The following is a 21,417-nucleotide window of genomic DNA, read 5'->3' as shown; positions in this document are numbered from 1 at the left end:
AAGTTCAGTGGATACCCCAGAACTGAAGGAGTCATGAAAAGAAATTTAAGGTTGGAACCATGTTGCAACAGGATTAGAGGAGAGGCTACAGGTAAAGATACATCCCAAGCTCTAAACCAGACCCCAGAATGTTTATTATATTGGATATGCCAGGACCATGAGATGAATGCCAGACAGCAGCAGCTGAAGAATAGGGCTGGCCTGAGCCTACGAGACATGCTGAATATTGTGGATGGCAGAACTGGAAGTGGAGTTGACTGGGCATGTTGGAACCCAGAAAATCATGAGTGGGTTCCAGAAGGCAAGCATTGACCTTTTATTACACTAAAATGTTTTTTTTGCTGTTGTTATTTAGATTTGACTGTGACTGGTTCTTCCCTCTTGGTATAAGAAAGTATCCAAGTTCCTTTATATTTTACAGGAATCTTAAGTTGAAAGACTTTTAAACAGATGGTGGATGTTTTAAAGAAAATGGACTTTTTTAAAGTGCTAAATATTCCCATGTGGTCTCCCATCCAAGTACTGACCAGACCTGACCTTGCTTAGCTTCTGAAATCAGATGAGATTGGGTGCATTCAGGGTGGTATGGCAGATGACCCACAAAAGAAAAATGGATACAGAAAATGTGGTTCATTTACACAATGGAATACTACTCAGCTCTTAAAAACAAGGACATCTGGATTTTACAGGAAAATGGATAGAACTGAAAATATCATCCTGAGTGAGGTAACTCAGACCCAAAAGGCCATGAAAGGTATGTACTCACTAATAAGTGTATATTAGCCAAAAACAAAATATAGAATACTTAAGATACAGTTCACACAACTCAGAAAGTTCAACAAGCTGAAGGGCCCAAGTGAGGACGCCTCAATTCCAGTTGGGAGGGCAAAGAAAGCAATCACAAGTGGGAAGGGAAGGAAGGGACCTGGGTGGGAAAGGGGACAGGTGGGAGAAGAGGGGAACATGATTTGGTATTGGGTCAGGGAAAAGCACTGAAGCCCTGAGGGACAGCAGAAAGAATGGAAACAGGCAATCTCAGGAGGTAGGAGGTAGGGGGAGCCTCCAGAATGTACCAGAGACCTGGGAAGTGAGAGACTCTCAGGACTCAAAGGGAGGGAGGGACCTTAGGTGAAATGCCCTACAGTAGGGAGAGGGAACTTGTAGACCCCACCTCCATCTGAACGAAAGGCTATCAAGTGAGGGATGGGGTTGCTATCCTACAGTCAAAACCCTGACCCATAATTGTTCCTATCTGAAAGAACTGTAGAGATGGAAATGGAGAGCAGCCTGAGGAAAAGGAGATCCAGTTACAGGCTCAAAGTGGGATCCATCTCAAGGGGAGGTCCCAAAGCCTGACACTATTACTGAGGCTATGGATAGCTCACAAAAAAAGGGATCTATTATAACTGCCCTACAAAAGACCCAACAAGAGGCTGAAAAAGCCAGATGCAGATGTTTGTACCCAACCAATGGCAGAAGCTCTGACTCCTTGGTTGAATTAAAGTAAAGCTGGAAGAAGTTGAGGAGGAGGGCAACCTTGTAGGAGGACCAGCAGTGTCAAATAACCTGTAACCCAGAGATCTTTCAGACACTGGACCACCAACCAGGTAGCATACACCAGCTGATATGAAGCCCCCAACACATATACAACAGAGGACTGCCAGGTCTGGGTTCAGTCAGAGATGATGCACCTAACTCTCAAGAGCCTGGAGGCCTTAGGGAATTTAGAGTTCTGGTGTGGTGGGGGATGGGGACATCCTCCTGTAGACAGGGGGTGGGGAGGAGGTACAGGATGGGGAATAGTAAGAGGGTGGACCAGGATGGGAATAAAATCTAGAGTGTAAAAAGACTAAATAAAAATTAAAAAAAAACATATACATTACACATAGACACACATATATACGCACGTAACAGGATGGGGTGGGTTCAGAAGGAAGAAGGAGTTCTCATGTAATTTTCCCATGTTGGAGAGATAATGTACTCCCAGGAGCCATGGTTTAAAATAATAAATTTCAGTGAGGGACCTTAGATGAAATGCCTGGCAGTAGGGAGAGGGAATGTATAGAGCCCACCTCCAGTAGGAAGACAGGGCATCAAATGAGGGAGAGGGGGGCCATCCCAGTCATAACTCTGACCCACAATTGTTCCTGTCTGAAAGAACTGCAGGGATGGAAATGGAGAGGAGCCTGAGGAAAAGAAGTTCCAGTGACAGGCCCAAAGTGGGATCTGGCTCAAGTGAAGGTCCCAAGGCCTGACACTATTACTGAGGCTATGGCGCACTCACAAAAAGGGATCTAGTTTGACCACACTCTGGAAGACTCAACAAGCAGCTGAAAGAGTCAGATGCAGATATTTGCACCCAACCAATGGACAGAAGCAGCTGACCACTGTTGTTGAATTAGGGAAGGCTGAATGAATCTGGACCCCTGAGATCTCTCAGGCACTGGACCACCAACCAGGCAGCATATACCAGCTGATATGAGGTCCCCAACATATATACAGCAGATGACTGCAGGGTCTGTGTTCATTCAGAGATGATGTACCTAACCCTCAAGAGACTGGAGGCCCCAGGGAGTTTAGAGGTCACGTGGGGTTGGAGGATAGGGACATCCATGTGGAGACAGGGGGGAGGTAGGAGGTATGGGATGTGGAACAGTCGGAGTATAGACAGTGGTTGGCGGGGTTGGGGGAATAAAATATTGACTGTATAAAAATAACTAATAAAATATTTATAAAAATTATAAAAATATTAACAACTCATAAAAATAAAGTAAAATAAAATAACAGCTTTCAGGACCAGGCAAAAAATAAAGTAATAAATATTTTTAAACTATAGGACTTTTATCCTATTTTATATTGTGATATTGTTTTCAATATGAGCTCTGGGGGACAAATTATAATGTAAAGGCTATAATTTATTAGTGATGTGTTTGTATGTCAAGTTCATGGTGTATCAATTGTTTTGGTGATTTTTGTCAACATGGCACAAAACAACACATATCTAGGAATAGTAACCTCAATTGAAAAAAATGTCTCTACCAATATGCCTGTAGCCAAGTTTGAAAGACATTTTAGTGAACGTTGACTGATGTGAGAAGGCCCAGTCTACTCTGGCTGTTGTCACCCTTGGGCTGATAGTCCTGGACTATCTCAGAAAGCATATTAGCAAACCAGCAACAATATGAATCCATGGTCTCTACTTCAGTTTTTCCCTACAGAATTCTGTACTGAGTCCCTGCCCTAACTTCTCACTATGATGGTCTGTGATCTAAGCATGTAAGACAAATAAACCCTTTCTTCCCTCAATTGTTTTTGGTTATGGTAGTTTTTGCAGCAAATAGAATGATAAATTAATACAATACTAAAACAAATATAACTACAGAAACTCACAATTAGTGTGTGAATACATTTTTCTTGCTATAATTCTTAACTGATCGGTCTGTAAGTAGAACATTTCCATCAATCAGAAAATACAGCGCCAGAAAATTAGTACATACTTTAATAACTGTTTAACCTTAAAAATTTCATTTCAAAATTAAATTACTGGCTGAGAAAACTGAGATTCAAGTAGATTAAAGGAAGCCAGGATACATGTCCAATTAAATATGCATCAGAGCACAGTATTTGTTTTGGCATTTATGGAGATTGCACAAAAAGATCCTACTGATTTAAAAGACATTGATGATCAAAATTCAAACATGCTAGCAGAGTTTATATTTTTGTGTTCATGTGCTTTTATTCTTTTCTGAATACTTTTATTTATTTATAGCCATATTATTGTCTTTCTCATGTTGACTTTCACTGGTTATGTAGCTGAGGATGACATTAAACTTCAGGCTTTTCTCTCATGGTTAGTATTAATGACACTAGGAATTAAACCTAAGGTCCTATGGATACTACACAATCATTCTACCAACTGAGATACAACCTCAGTCTGACTTCTTGTGATTTAAGAATTCAAGGCCATGGAAGATATCTCATCTCTTTCTCCCCATCCTACTAACATCTATATTCATTTTACTTAATGGGTATTTTTAAGCAGGCAGCAGATAGTGCACATAGCTAATTTAATAACACTGGAAAATGTTGAGTTATTTACAATTAGGTTTGGTGACCTATACCTGTCATCCCAGTATTAGAAAAAAGAGGCAGAAAGATTGCCATGAGTTTGACACAAGAGTGACCTTCAAAATGAATTGAAGGCCTACTTACCAAAGTCCCATAACAAAAATAAAACTTAAAAAATATGGATTATTAGTTATATTTATTTTTGAGACAGTGACTTACAATAGAGTCCCAGCAGAGCTAGAACTGCAATGGAGACTAAGCTATTCTCAAACTTGTAATGATCCTACTATCTCAGTAATCCTGGCACAGGAATTACAGACTTTCCCACCTCTAATAAACTAATTTGTAGACCAACAGCACCCCTTAATATATTTAAGATTCATTCCAGAAAAATTTTCAGAAGGTATCATACTCCAAACTATATTGAGCCTCTATACTACATAGAAATGAACTAGGAAATATAAAGTCATATTTAAACCTAGAATTAATTGTTGGCACATTTCAAACTGTATAGTTAAACAGATTGTATTACATTATGATAGCATACAAACAACTACTGAATTGTCTCACTTCTCATTAGTTGAACATAAAAGTGTGGGAGTTTTACTAGACTTGAATTAGTATATTATTACAGGTTCATAGTTCACCTCTGATTTAATAGCTATGCAATCATGTGTTAAATACTTGAACTATTAAGGCTTCATGTTTTGTTTATAATACAGCATAATTCATATCTTATAGATGCTATGAAAATTAAAATAGTATTTTGTAAAGTGCCCAACAAAGTACATCAAACCTTAAAGAGTCTGAAAGCAACATTGAATAGGAAATTTGATAGTATTAGAAGCCTAACATTGGGCTTCAGGATCAATATTGAAAATAATGTTGATATGCATAAGTTACTTAATATTTGTAAACGTAACTTTTATTTGCCTGATGTTAATTGTCATCTCAAAGGCTTACTGCTGAACAAGCTTACCTTTTCTAGTTCTTCATGAATTCTGGCCGGCTGGTTCACCTCAGCTGTTCTGGCTGAAACTTCTCTCCATACTGATTCAAACTCCCTTCTCTTGGCTTCTGGCTGAATTGTTCTGTTTGGCCTCAAACTAACTCTAGAAATCTGTTGTCCATTCTTTGGCTCCTTCTGTCTTCACCTGTGTCTAGTTTGTTCTATCTGCAACCTGTGTGTAAAACTGCCTCTGAACTCCACCAACTGAACTACCATGAATTCCACCCCTCTGCCTCTCAAATCACTTACTCAACAGAACCACTGACTAAACAGAACTGACCAGAACTGCACGCCTCTGTCTCCTGAGTGCCAGAATTATTGGCATGTACCACCACAACTGGACCTAAACTTTTCTTTACCTGAAACTTGAACTATACCATGCTCACCTTGAACTCAGATATCTGTTTGCCTCTGTCTCCAGGAATTAAAGGTTTGTCTATATTCTAGCCAGATCACACAGACCTAGAAAGTCTTTGGATATGATCTCTTGTCAGAGCAGCTAGGTTGCTGGATAAAGATTCCTCTACAAATATTTGTTCCTCTTTTTCATTTGTAAATGGAAATATCAACAATACTCTTCATATGACCATTAATGTTTCAATGGGAATAAAAAACAATAAACAATTCAATACATATCCAAACTTTAACCCTACATTAGAGATCCAAAGGATTACATGACTTTTAATGAACATTTAGAGGCTGATATAGGAGGACTATTGTAAATTTAAGGCTACACTCAGCTACAAAGTACTTACCAGGCAAGCCTGTGTTGGAATGAGACCCTATGTTAACAAAACAAACAAAAAAACAAAACAAAACCCAAACAAGATTTACAACCAAGTGTGGGAACTCACATCTGTAACCTTAGAATTTGGGTAGCTATGGTAGGAAGATCATAGGAGTTTGAAGCCAGTGTAGGGTTCAGAATGACATTGTATCTCAAAAACTAAGAAAAAAGTCAAGAGGGGGAAAAAGCACTTAAATTTCATGTCCACTGACAAAGAATAATCCTGAAATCCTTACAAAATGATAGCCCAAACCATCTCTTTTAACTTTATGTGGAATACATTGTAATTTTATGTATACTATCATATAACAACAAAATCCTAATTGTAGCTCACTCAATAACTGGTATTAACATTTCTAGTAGAGTCAAGGTACTAGAGAAATAAAATACTCATTATTTTCTCAGTATTAACATTTATTTAATTATTGTATATGTGGTCATATTACAGATTTTTGATTAATTTATACAATGAGTTCCATAAGAAATATACACACACATGTAACTCCCAGAAATCTGTTTAGTGACAATATCATTTCAACTTTCTTGACATGTGATAAAAAGTCTATTAAATATCACAAGTGAGATTTAAATCAATTAGGTTAACTAAAAAACAGAGCGAAAGTTTACATGCTATGGCACAGAAAAGTATAGGCACACTATACTACTACTATATTCCTAGTTTTGCTGCTGTTAAAAGTAAACAGGTGGTGGTGGTGCCTTTAATCCCAGCACTTGGGAGGCAGAGGCAGACAGATTTCTGAGTTCGAGGCCAGCCTGGTCTACAGAGTGAGTTCCAGGACAGCCAGGGCTACACAGAGAAACCCTGTCTTGAAAAAAACAAAATGTAAAATAGCCATTCTGAATATTCACTGAAATTGTTTTCTTAAAGTCTGTTAAATACATTAAGTAAATCATTTTGTTTAATACTTATGAGTTCTCTATGGAAAGGGTACTACTGTCCTTTTATAGTTCAGACAACAGATTTTCCCAAAATAATAGGTGTTGGAGTCAGGATGTAAAATTCAAGTCTAACTCCAAATATGTGGTAGGACTACCTTAATACAGGTACTACAGAAGCAGAAGCAGGTGGTTTCTACAAGTTCCAGGCCACCCAGGGCTACATAGTGAGACCCTCTCTCAAAAACAAAATTCCAGAAGTATCAGGTGCATGATTTAGTGGTAGAGCATAGGAGAGCATTTTAAGATACCTAGATTCTATTTCCTATACTACACACACACACTCACACTCACACACACAGAGAGACATGCACACTCATGCATAGCCACATATGTGTGTGTGTATGATTCTAAAATGGTAATTCAATCTTTGTTTACTGATATTAACATATAGTTACATGGAAAGATTTTGCCAGTCTTTGTCTCTCCAAGATGAATAATTCCATGTTTGAAGTTCATGGCAAAGTGCTCAGTTCGTTATGGCATATTTGCTTATTAGAAATGGAAAACACAAAGTCCTTCCTTCTATCTCTCTTTGGTCTAGCTTCATTTTTACTGCATTTATCAGAAGTTCCTTAAAATTTCTTTCTTAAATGTAGAAATTTCACTATAGATTCTAGTGATAACTCAAAGAAATTTATTTGCTTTCCTTGTTAAATACTACTTTGGTTAGTTCATGAGAATTGAGATATTATAACTAGATTCTAGTATTTAGTTTGTATACTTAATATTACGTTTTTTATGGTATTAGAAAATCATTGAAAAGAATATGATTCTAAAATTTTATATTAGTGTATTAGCTTTGTTAATAATGTAAGAATAAGTTTTCTTAACTTTAAGAAGCTTAGTGGGTCTTCTTGTTGTTTTTTGTTTGTTTGTTTTTTTGTTTTTCAAGAGAGGGTTTCTCTGTATAGTCCTGGCTGTCCTGGAACTCACTCTGCAGACCAGGCTGGCCTCAAACTCAGAAATCCGCCTTCCTCTGCCTCCCAGAGTCCTGGGATTAAAGGCGTGCCCCACCACTGCCCAGCAAGAAGCTTAGTGTTAAAGGAAATATATTTGATATATTGTAAACAGTAGACATATTTCTATGCAGAAATATCTAAATTAACTGGTGCACACACTTCCATGTCTTAGCTTTTATTTCTAAAAATTAAGAGATGATCATATTTATAAGGTTTTATTTATTTGCCTAATGTTATCAGATATATATATATATATATATATATATATATATATATATATATCTTTTGTTTACATATACTTTTATATTTACTTCAGGATCAAAATTATGCCATCTATGTACACAATAATTCTCTTGTTTTGGGACATAACTTTTAATAATTTTCTGTTAAATGAGAGATGATTTAATGATATAACATATATGTATATAACATATTTTCCTTCTACCCCTCCCTTCTCTCTCTCTCTCTCTCTCTCTCTCTCTCTCTCTCTCTCTCTCATGCATGCACGTGCACACACACACACACACACACACGTAAAGCTTCTATGCAGAAGGGCAGTTAAAATGGAGGACATGGATAATTAAGAACAAAATATCATGTTTTATATGTATGAAAAAGCCACAGTGAATCCCATTCCTTTGTATGGTAACTTAAATAGTTAAAGAATTAGGACAACCCAAATAAATTTTGAACATACATATTTGTTTACACAGAATAAATCTGTTTAAGGACACTTATTAAATTAGTTTATACTATTTCAGAAATAATATCCCACTTTTATATACAAATATATAACTATCATACATAAAGATCTATATGACTAAAAACAAGCCAGAAAATTTTTATTTCCTAAATGGAGATTGAACTCATTTTTTTAAATCAGAAAAATGAATAAAAGTAACAGAATTGAGACGACAATTTCTATGAGAGAAATAAAATTCAATGGTCTATAATTTCTATGATAGCCTTTCATAGTAGACACCTTCATTATTTTCTAATGTTTTGTTTATATATTCTTTTATATTTTCTTCAGGATTGACATTATATCATATATATCAATTCCCTTGTTTCGGCATATAATATTAAGTATTGTTACTTAATATCTTTCTTTTAATGAGATAGATGATTTGATGATATAACATGTATTAGGTCAAAGCAAAGGTCACAAGGAGTTCATTCCTGAAACAACTCTGTAAATTACATATAAAATATAAACATAATTTGTTTCTGTAATAGCAAGCAGATACTCCAAATACACATTGAATTGTTAAATACATGTCAAAACTTTACCTTTTGAATTCATTCTTCTGTGTTAAGCCCTATATAGCCTTGAGTCATATTTAATTCTACTGTATAAAATGCTAATCACAAGTTACAAATTTCTTTTTTGAGACAAGTAATAATTCATTTTTATTGGAAATGCACATTCAATTTATTTCCCAGTTTCATGTTGTAATCCTTAAGGTAAGCTTAACCTAATGATGGAAATTAACAGCTGTTACATGTAGCAGAAAGAAAATTAATTTAAATACTAAAATAAGTGCTATATAAAGAACACATATTTGGAGAAAGATGGAGGGGAGGAGAATAAAAGACATGGAGTAAAAGAGGAGGACAAGAAGAAAGGGCAGAGATGGCTAAAGAGAGAGATATACAGACATAGCCAAAGGATTTTCATTAAAGGATACATGCACAGCTTAGAATTTTAACTATGATAAGTTTTGACAGGATTCATGACAAACAGTTCAAGGTTCCCAGCTAGTGCTTTACTAAATAGTACAGTGCTATACTGTGTCTCTCTTTAATGGGAGCCCATGTTTTAGCTTGGTAGTAATTAGACTTTAAAAGAGTTGTATATACAAATCATTGATTCATGAGCTTTCTAACTGGTCTCCTCTATTATTTGATCTAAGCAGAAGGTGTTTTGTTTTGTTTTGTTTTTTTTAAAAAAAAAAACTTTCAATGGTGGCTACTGGATAATTAGATAATTTTAAAATTCTTCTTCAACTTACATTCATATAAAATCACATATGTTCAAACATATTCTTGAGGAATACAAATGTCCAGAAAATAGTACTCAATGAGAGGTTTTGAGAAATAAGTTTTTCCTTGAGAAAAAGGATATTACTTAGACAGTGAATTACAATTGTCTATTTAGTTAATCCTTTTCAACTTACCACTGTTTAACTTTGTTCTTCCTGATTTATATCAGACAAGTATCACACAAATTGATTACGTTAAAATGCATTCTTAATTTTAAAATGTCTTTCACAAGAAGACAGTATTGTTTTGACTAGATGCCCAAATGAGACATTTATCTATCTTAAACAAAGAGCAAAACAACTCAGTCAATTTAGAATACATAACAGGTCCAATTGCCTTCCGGATGTTACTTACCTCTACCACCTCTGTCCAGTGTCCCTGGATTAATGCGGTTCTGAAATCCTCCTATTCAAATCACTATACATAGTATCTCCTTCCTTTCTCTATAATTATTGGCACCTTGCTTGTTCCAAACAAGGAAGTCTTTAGACAGTCTATGCCTTTATCACAAATGTGCAGAGAAGCAGAGTTTCTCTGAAACTAAGTTATTAAATACAACACATCATTGTTCTCCATATCACATAAAATGAACAACAACCGGCAACATTCCCAGGAACTTCTTCATTCCAAGGCCTAAAGAGAAAAACTACTGTTCTTACTAAAGGCTATTTTCAAGTTCTAATTTAGGTTAAATCCTATCCTAAAAGGGAGGGACCTTATATGAAATGCCTGGCAGTAGGGAGAGGGAACTTGTAGAGCCTACCTCCAGCAGGAAGACAGGGCTTCAAATGAGGGAGAGGGGCGGTTATCCCACAGTCACAACTCTGACCCATAATTATTTCTGTCTGAAAGAACTGCAGGGATGGAAATGGAGAGGAGCTTGAGAAAAAGAAGGTCCAGTGACAGGCCCAAAGTGGGATCCAGCTCAAGGGAGGCCCCAAGGCCTGACACTATTACTGAGGCTATGGAGAGCTCACAAAAAGGGACCTATCATGACAGCACTCTAAAAAACCCAACAAGCAGCTGAAGGAGTCAGATGCAAATATTTGCACCCAGCCAATGGACAGAAGCTGCTGACCCCTGTTGCTGAATTTGGGAAGACTGAATGAAGCTGAGGGCAACCCTGTAGGAAGACCAGCAGTCTCGATTAATCTGGACCCCCAGGATCTGTCAAACAGTGGACCACCAACCAGGCCTCATACACCAGCTGATATAAGGCCCCTAGCACACACACAGTAGAAGACTGCAGGGTCTGTGTTCATTCAGAGATGATGCACCTAACTCTCAAGAGACTGGAGGCCCCAGGGAGTTTAGAGGTTAGGTGGGGTGGGGATGGGGATATCCATGTGGAGACAGGGGGATGGGAGGAGGTATAGGGTGTGGAACAGCTGTGGAGGGGTGGACAGGGGTTGACCAGGTGGGGTGTAAAATGTGGACTGTATAAAAATAATTAACAAAAATGAAAAATATAAAAAAGAGTTAAGTTTTACAAGAACCATTACTATTAATCTCTAAGATAATTGTCTCAAATATAAAAATGATGCAAAAATAAAGAGTAATCTGTAACATATTCTGAATAATTTGATTAAATGCAGGTATCCTTTGACTATTTTGACATAGGAGGAATACATAAAGAGCTTTTATATAAAGAAAGCTTCCACAAATCGAACCTGGAGGAAGTCAGATATATCCAGCAAGGTAAACTCCTGAGTGTAATATGGATCTGTGCATTATCTAATATATGTGAGCTCATTTTTTATGACTGAAAACTTCAAAAGATTTCCCTACCTCTGTTTTAGAAATGGCATGACCTTTGAAGTCTTTGCTTTATTTCTATAGGCAAAATTGTTTCATAGAGTTAAAATAATAATACAAAATAGAACTTGTTTCCTGTAACACCAATATGACCCAGTGAGGATTTGAGCTATTCATAACATAAAGGCTCTTCTGTTTGGTAAGCTGCCCTGATAAAGCAAACTAATCAGAAAGGTACTCTAGTAGAAACATAATAACTGGGAAATTATAGGTCCATAGTTAAGTAACATGTTATTGTCTCATTCTTAGTCATATTAGTGTCATGAAATTATAATTTTCTAGCCTCAAATTGATACATTTTTATTATTATTAGACAAGACACCTAAAATTCACAAGAGTATTTTATATTGTAATTTTTTTGGAAGCAGATTTATGCCTAGCTCCTGACAGTTATCAAAAGTATCTGTTATATTTTAAATATATAAAGAATCTGCTATCTAGGCCAATGAGATGGCTCCACAGGTAAAGAAACTTTCTGCCATGTCCTATGACCTAAATTCTATCACCAAGAAGACAGTGAATTCATGCCTGCAAGTTGTTCTTTTGACAGTCACAAGTATATATACGGTGTACCTGCACCTACACAAACACTAACACCCACAGGTATATGCACACATAAAATTAAATGTAAATTATACTTGCCATTTATCTCTTCTTGAGCATTTACACACCTTTTTTCAGTTATGAAAATGGAATAAGATATGAAGACAGCTCTCTGAATCAAAGACGTAGCTCTAATTTATGATAGCTCTAATTAAATCCTATTAATGTCTCAATTAAAACCTAGTAAATTTTGACAATCGATTAGGAATTATGTTGATTTGACTCTTAAAACTACATGAGGCACAAAATGACTTTGTCCTTAAGAAGCCTATAAACCAGCTGACAAGATAAGGCACACATACCAGGGTAAATATAATATATACAAGAACTAATGCTGCCTTTTGGAAGATATCACATTGTTTGCTCCATTCTGGACATTTTATTTCAAATTGCTAAACAACACGTTATCAGAAGTTTTTAAAGATATCAATATGTAACAGAAAATATGTAGAAAATGGACGGATCAGAATGCATAATATTAAATGAGGTGAACAAATATCAGAAAGAAAAACACTAACAAAAAATAAAACCCATGCATCCTCCCCCATATACAGGATCTAACCCATGCTGGATACATATGTACTTATGTTAATAGTCATAAGCTTGGGTATAGTAAACTACTTAGAGTGGAGACAAAGAAATGCTATTTAATATTAAGTGGAGAAGAAAGACAAAAAATAAGCAAAAGACACATGGATAGTAAAAGAATGTAAAGTTAATTAGTTTCCTAGTTACAAATCTGTCATGATATTTCTTCTTTTGTGGGGAATATGAACATAAACTATAAGTAATAATTAAAGTCCAAAATCCGTAAGCAAAATTTCATGTCTACAGATATCATATATATAAAATATAGAGATATTTTGAAATTCAGAGATACGTAGAGTTTGGGTCTGGGCAAGTGTTTGAGTGGCTACCTAAATCAAGTTCCATGATGTTTTTGTTTGTCTACTTATTACAATAAAGTGAGTTTAAATGAAACAAACTGCAAATCAAAAATGAAAAAAATGGTGGAGTGTCTGAACCTCAATATACCATGTACTTGATTTGAATATTCTTTGTATAATATAACAATATTGCCTTAATCCTTATCCTTATTGTACAGCATTCTATAAATTCCCACAAATACTAATTTGGATATAAAGTATGAAAAATACATTCAGCTTGAGTTGTTTTATTTTTGTATCTGTGTTTGGCTTTTCAAGTATCTAAAAATTGTATTCATATGAAAAGGGGATGGTGGTGATGGTGGTGGTGGTGGTGGTGGTGGTGGTGATGGTGGTGGTGGTGGTGGTGATGGTGGTGGTGGTGGTGGTGATGATGATGATGAGGAAGATGATGTTGATAATGATGATAAGGGTTATTTAGACTCATGAAGAGAAAAGGTTAGTCTGCTGGTTACTTTTTCTCAACTTGAAACCAACTAGGTACACTTGGAAAGATAGAGCCTTAGTTGAGGAATTGCCCCCATAAGTTTACCCTGTAGACAAGTCTGTAGCTATATTTTTTCTTAATGATTGATGTGGAACAACCCAGGTCATTGCGGGCTGACTGGCCCCACAGAAGATGGCTCTGGGTAGTTTAAGAAAGCAAGCTGAGCAAACCATGGGAAGCAAGCCACTAAAACTATTTCTCTGTGTTCTCTGCTTTGGTTCCTGCCCAGACTTCTTTCAGTGCAGAACTGTGAACTAACTGGAAGTGTAAGATGAAATAAACCTTTCCCTGCCCAAGTGAGGTTTTGGTCAGTGCTTTATCATGGCACCAGAACCAAAACTAGAACAAATAGTGGAGAAAGTTCACTGGTTTTAAAAAGAGAGAAAAAACCAGGCATAACATAATAAAGAACATGCTTTATAAATACACGCTCAAATTTTTGCTCCTATTCCCCAAAGTTAAATACTCATTTATTAGTACAACTCTCAGAGATTTCTTAAGATGATCCTTTTTATACTGTTCATAAGTACATCTTTATATAAAGACTAAAATTGTAAAATATAAAGGATTAATTTATATCAGCAGGACATATGTTCTTTTGCAAGTTAACTAACCTTTCATTTCCCTGCAATTTACAAATTTATGACTTGGTAAACTTTATATCTTACCTCCAGTTACTGAAACTTCAGCGAGATAGATAGACTTGAAGTACTGGAAATTTTCATTTAATTTCACTGAGAAGTCTGAAAATGGGATAAAATACATGGCTATTATTATCTCCCTGCCTCCTTTCCCCAGTCCTTCCTCCCTATTTCTCCCAACTCCCTGATTTTCTTCTCCTCAGTCTTCTTTCATTCTCTCTCCCTCCCCATTCTCTAGTCCTATCTCTAGTGCTGGGGAAGGAATCAGAAGTTTATGAATTCTAGGCTACACAAGCATTATACCACTGAGTTTTCTGTAAGATGTAAGGTATTTATTTCCCATAGAATGTGGATCATTGACTAATTCTTATTAAGTTTTAATCTAGGGCTTACCTTGGAAATGCACAGTTAAATTTAGTTACCATATAAATTCTCTTTTATTTTAATACTATGGCAATGATCTTTAATGTCTTACCCTAATATCTATTTGTACATGAAAAACTAACTTTTAGTAAATTCATGATAATCTCCCAAAATTGATCACATTTTGAAATGAAAGCCAGACTTTCCATAAAGTTAAAGTGAATGTAACTATTTCCTGAATCTTAATTTCCAGACAAGAAAACCTTTTACTATATTAAATAGTATTTGTTTTACCTTCCTTAGAATAGTTATTTCACCCTGTGTCCCACTCTTCTAGTATACTCAAAGAAGTCTTATAGCTATATAGTGAGACAATGACACAACGAGTAACTGAAGTGCTGCTGCTTATGATTGAAAAACAGGAAAGCAATTTAAATGTTCATAAAGACTGAATGAAGAAGTATAAATTCATTATTTTAGGGTAAATTATATAAATTGTTAAAGAAGTATACAGGTAGATTTCAAAATAATGGTGAAATTGGTATGACAACTAGTCATGTAAGTAAAATATCCACATATATTTTAAATCACAAAGTATATATTATTTTAGAATCAGCACTTACATATGGAAATTAATATATAATACTTTATGAAATTAGTTATTACAGGATGGAAATGAGAATATTCATGAGTACAATCAAGCAAAACTTTAACTGTATAATGGTATTTCATTTATTTTTAAAGTAAAGAATTTAGTTTCTTGGAAACTATGAAAATTACTTATAAATAATTCTTTATATTTTTTAAATTTAAAAAAAAGTATGAGTGATTAAGAACAAGGACTTCATGAATTTTGTAAATGGATGGAACTAGAAAATATCATCCAGAGTATGGTAACCTAGTCCCAAAAGGACATGCATGGTATGTAGTCACTGAGCAGTATATATTAGTCATAAAGTACAGGATAATCAAGAGACCCAAAGAAGCCAAGTAACAAGGAGGGCCCAAGAAAGGATGGTTGAATCTCAAAATGGGAAACAAAATAGACATCTGAGGTTGACTGAAGGAGGAAACTGGGTGGAAGAGGGGATGGGGAGGTGAGGGGGAGATCATATATAAAGATAGCAGGGGAGAGAAAAGGGAGGGGGCAGTCTCTAGGACATGCCAGAGATCTGGGGTGGGGAGAATCCCCACAATGTCTATGGGTGCAACTCCAATTGAGACTCCTAGCAGTGGGGGATATGGATATTGAAGTAGCCACTCCCTGCAGCCAGGCAGGACTTCCAGTGGAGGGATAAGGACAGTAGACTAACCGCAAAACCACCAAACAAAAATGGGATCTGCCTACAAGATGTGTAGGGACAAAGAGCAGAGATGGAGGGAATGGCCCACCAATGACTGGCCCAAATGGAGACCCACCCCATGGGCAAGAACCAATCCCTGACACTATTAATGATACTCTGTTATGCTTGCAGACAGGAGCATAGCATAAATGTCCCAGCAGACAGTGGAAAGGGATGCAGAGACTAATGCCCAAACATGGAGCTTGGGGAGTATTATGGGGAAAAAAAGGTTTTATAAATCTGAAGGACAATCATATAATAGTAAAATAATATGCTATAAAATGAAATATATGTACTTATTTATGGAGACCTTATAAATATAAATTCAAATATGATCCATACAGTGTTACTAATTTACTTTAATTCAATAAATGTATACATGTTCTTTACATATATACTATTAATAGTCTATTCCTTCTGATTAAAGCCTTTATAGTACTTTTAAAATAGGCTTTCCCTGGGCCTATTTAGACATTAATTCTCTGTTGAAATATGCTTAACAGAAATGTCTAAGTTTTCTAATGAACCATGTATTTATGTCATATGCTATTTTACTTTTCTTTACACGTGTCATTCCTAATGATGGGTAACTGTTAATTTGAAGCTGCAAAGGTTATTATGACTTCTCAAATTTTCTAATTTAAGAATTCTAATACTATCATCACCTCTAATCCTAAAAATAGAACTATCAAAAATTCCTGTACTGTAGCAGAAAAATTAGAATCAATGCAAATTAAATAAACTGGTGAAGATTATTAACTATGTAGCAAGTGAAGCTTATCTCTGAATGAATGATTCCAAATGCCCTGTTTCAACAGCCTTCTCTAGGTAGGGGAGATGGCTCAATGGAAAATATGGCTGCTCTGCAAGTCTAGGAACTAGAGTCTGGATCTATAGAATCCAAATACAAGCTAGACAGACATGGTAGTCACCGGTAATCATAGCCCACAGGAGGCAAAAACAGAAGCTCTCTGGGGAAAGCTCCCTAGGTAGACTAACAGGAATTAGTGAGTACTGGTGGTTTAGAATTAAATTCTCCCTCAAAAAATAAAGAGTGAAGACATGTAAGACCCAATTTTGGGTCTACACAGTACACATTCACATACAGGTGCATGCACACTCATCAAAACACAGTTAAAATACACACACACACACACACACACACATACACACACACACACACACACACACACACACACACACATGGATTCGAATTTTACCAAATACATAATTTTAAAAGCTAGACATGGTGTTGCTTTATTTTTACTGTAATATGTTTCTCTTACTATTACTGTTGTCAATCTTGATGGCTTAATATATAGGCAATGTCATAAAATTATAAAGTTTGATTAAGCCACTGTATAACTGGGAGTAATTTTGTTCCTGAGAGAATATGTGGCGATGTCTAGAAACATAGTTTGGTCATCATAACTCAGAGAGAAGAGCAAAGATTGAAGCCAGAAATAATAAGAAGCATCCTATCTACCATAAGATAACTCTATCTCCAAAAGAAGTATCTAGCTTCAAATGCCTATAGCAACATCTGAGAAACCTTTACCCAGAGATAAAATGTGTGGATGTATAAAAACCACACAGCACTTCTCTTGTCCCTGCTTCCTGAGTGCTAAGTTTCTAGGCCTGTGATAGCACACCTATTGCTATGTTTAACGTATTTTTAATCTGGTCTTCAGGATAATACTATCCACAAATCACTGAATATAATACATACATACATACACACACACACACACACACACACACACACACACACACACACACACACCTAAATTACTAACTGCAGTCAAATACAGAGGACGCAAATACCTATAAAGATTTCTAGGTATTACTATAATCAATTTACCAGATAAAATAATAAGTACCATGTGAATGACTTTCATAGAATTTTGACTGGAGAATTAGTCTAGGGTAAAGAGTTGTATAGTCATAACAAAGTAGTAAAGAAATTAACTATAGGTAAATGTACAGGTTCAGTGGCTACTAAAATGGAATATAAGAATTCAAGACAGGTTTTTAAAAGAGCTATCTTTTCCTTACTTTGTCTTCATACACACTTCTCAAAAAATCTCTTTTTGCTTCTCCACTTAATAATTTTCTTCAAATAGTGCCTGCACGATAAAATAATAAAGAAAAGGGCTTATTTAATAATGGGTTTCTCTGCACATTTATGTCCATATTGAAGAATTTCTCAATCATGCAATTTCCAAAATTAATGTGGAATTACTCTAAAGTATAAAGTATCTCTAATAACACCAAATGCTTTATTCTTCCTTATCATTTCATCTTTTAAGAATCAATCAAATCTTTTAGTGGTAAAGTGTAATTTTATTTTGATTATTCAAGTATTCAAAAGGTTTTCTGACAGGGAAATTTTTAAGTCTTGATTGCTCTGTGAAAATCAGAGGTTACCAAAAATATTCTTCTGATAATATATAGATATTACAACCATCAAATATCACCCTTCATTATTTAAGTAAGAATGAAATCTTAACACAAAGAATAAATATCTACATTTTATTAATGATCCAATGTTTATTTTTCTCTTTATAGTCATGTGAATCTTGCAATCAACTTTTCATCTTGTCTCCTAGAAACATTTATAGTTTTCTAAACATAAAGTCAATGTGTTTTAGGTCAGACCTATTCCTTTTGTTTGTATTAGGTTTGTTGATTTTCTTTCAGGGAGTAATTTTTAAATCATCATGTTATGTACCTCTGGCCCACCTAGACCTTCGTATGTAGATCAGGATGACCTCAATTGCAGCACTTATTTGGCCTCTGACTGCTGAGTGCTAAGTTTCTAAGCCTGTGACACCGCACCTGACCATATTGCTTGTGTTTAAACTACTTTTCATCTGGTCCTCTATTTGCCTTAGCAAATAGAGCTTTATCTCGTCAGTAGCTCTAATCTCTTTCATCAGTTACTTGAATAGTTCTTTGCTAGTACAATTTGCAAATGAAATATGAAATGGCAGAACAAAAAGTTTTTTCTATTATGAACTGGAAAGCTTCTCACTCTAGCATTTCTAGAACAGAACTCATTTCTCCATAGAGAAACTGCAAAGACTGCACACCAGTTAAGTCAATTTGTTTCTCATATAAAATGGGTACTTAACATAGAAAAAGCAAGCAAAAGAAGAGCTCTCACTTGTGATCACTCCTGAACTCCTGTAGAGCTAACCTGTTGTACATATTTAAAAGAAGTGCATTAGAAACCTAGGAGACCAGGTTGTAACAAGGTTATTTGTTCAAAACTTGTTTATGCAAGTCATCTTTTAAAAGCTTTGGTTGTTATTCTTATTATTTTTATCATTATTTTCTTTTTGGTAAAGATGTCGACAATACCTGCCTAAGTTACTACAGAATATGAACTACTAAATGAAGTAATTATGAGATCCTTTATAAACTGTTTAATTCCATCTAAATTAAGGTATTAATTTAATAAGGAATTTATTATATATATTGAATATTCATTTCCACTATGTAAATAGAGGCAAAATATTGACCTTTGGGTTCATATCTGAATTTATTCTATGATAATTTATAGAAGTTCAGATTATCCACCTGATATTACAACAACAATAGGAAAATCTGAGAAAAATATAAAAAGATACACTATTCTGATTCCTGGTACATTCCTATTCTTTCCTGCAATGGGGCTGAGTTGCAAGGAACCATTTCATTTTCTCGTCACTTCAGTAAATTTTGCTTAAAAGTCACAAAATCATTGTCACAAATCAATCAAAACAAACATTAAAGTTTTAGTGCTTAGGATCCAAAGATTATTTTTTAAACATTTTCATTTAAAATACTTATTCATGTAACTGACTCAATTATAAAACTGACCAAGATTAATCTAGAAAACAACTCAACTTCCATCGGTATTATTATAATTTCCCATATCAGCTTTGTTTTTGCCAAGTTTGAACACATGTAATACCTACTGAATAATCTTAAAACAAAAAATGAACTCACTCTTTACATTTACATCCTCATTATTCCAGCAAAATGTCATAGAAATTACAGTGCCTTCTTTCAAGGACAAGCAGATGCAATTGAGCATATTTACTTATCTACATGTGACTTATGATGCTGTATTTCATGGATAGCTTGGGCCCCACACAAGCTATGGTTACCCATAGAAAAAGGAAACATCCTACTTGATGAGATAGGATTATAGGTTTTGCTACACGCAGTAGCAATGCAGAAATATAAGTAAAAACAAACAAGAAACAAGATCATTCAACACGAAAGGAAATATGAATACGATATAAATGAGTAAATACATTTTCTTAAGTTTACAAAGTTATTTCTTACAGACACCACTGAGCATTTTGAAAAGTACACTTTAACAAAATATATATTCAATGAACAATCATGAGATTACATCAACATAGAAAAAACCTCAATAGCCATCATGAGGAAGATGGATAAATTAGTGTAAATCTATACAGTAAAGTACTTTAGAGCAGCAAAATAAATCCATCACCACTATATAGTATAACACAATTGAGGAACTTTATGATGGACTACAAAATAAGACAGGAGCACAAAGCAGTATGATTTAATTTATATAAGAAATTTCTAAAGCAGGCTAAGTAATATATTGACTGGGAATGCAAGGAATAAAAATTCCTTTAGCAAGGGAGTTTTAAGGATGGGACTGGAAGCAGAGGATGGGGGGGGGGCTCCCCCATTATCAGGATGTAAAGTGAATAAAAAATAGAGAAAATTTTTAAAAAATTAAAAATACAGGGAAATTATACATGAACTCAAACAAGAGAATGCTTCTGAAAAGAGGATTATAGTTGGAAAAGTGTACTGAGTGCCTAGTGGTGAACTTACAGAAAAATGCTGTTTTGTTCCTTGAATTAGGTGACATGTCACAAATTATTTTATATTTAATACACAGAAAATTGCGGTGCATATATTTTACAAATACCATTCAATATATATCAAACAATACATTTCAAGCTACAGTCTATTTTCTATATTGTTCTAATAAGCTTTACGAGCCTAACAACCATTTCTTTCAACAGCAGCTGTTCTAACTAAATACACAAACTTTAAGCAGTTTAATTTCTGTGGCTAAGTTAATTTTCTTTCTAACACTCACTTTAAAATCAGATATTCAAGAAAATATGAAGGTAACATTGGGATTTAAAATATCAAAGACCTAATAAATGTGAAAAAACATGTTTAGTACAGACTATAACAGGTTTTTGTTTTTGTTTTTTATTTAAGACAGATAGCAAACAAGAGCAAATAAACAATGATCTTATACTAAGAAGATGCTTCTTGAAAAAGTGTACAGTTTGAAAAAAATAAATTTAAGATTTATTTTTATACATTGCATACATATAATTCTAACAAT

This window comes from Apodemus sylvaticus, chromosome X (genome assembly GCF_947179515.1).
Source record: "Apodemus sylvaticus chromosome X, mApoSyl1.1, whole genome shotgun sequence".
Classification (NCBI taxonomy): Eukaryota; Metazoa; Chordata; class Mammalia; order Rodentia; family Muridae; genus Apodemus; species Apodemus sylvaticus.
Note: the sequence above shows the minus strand (reverse complement) of the source record.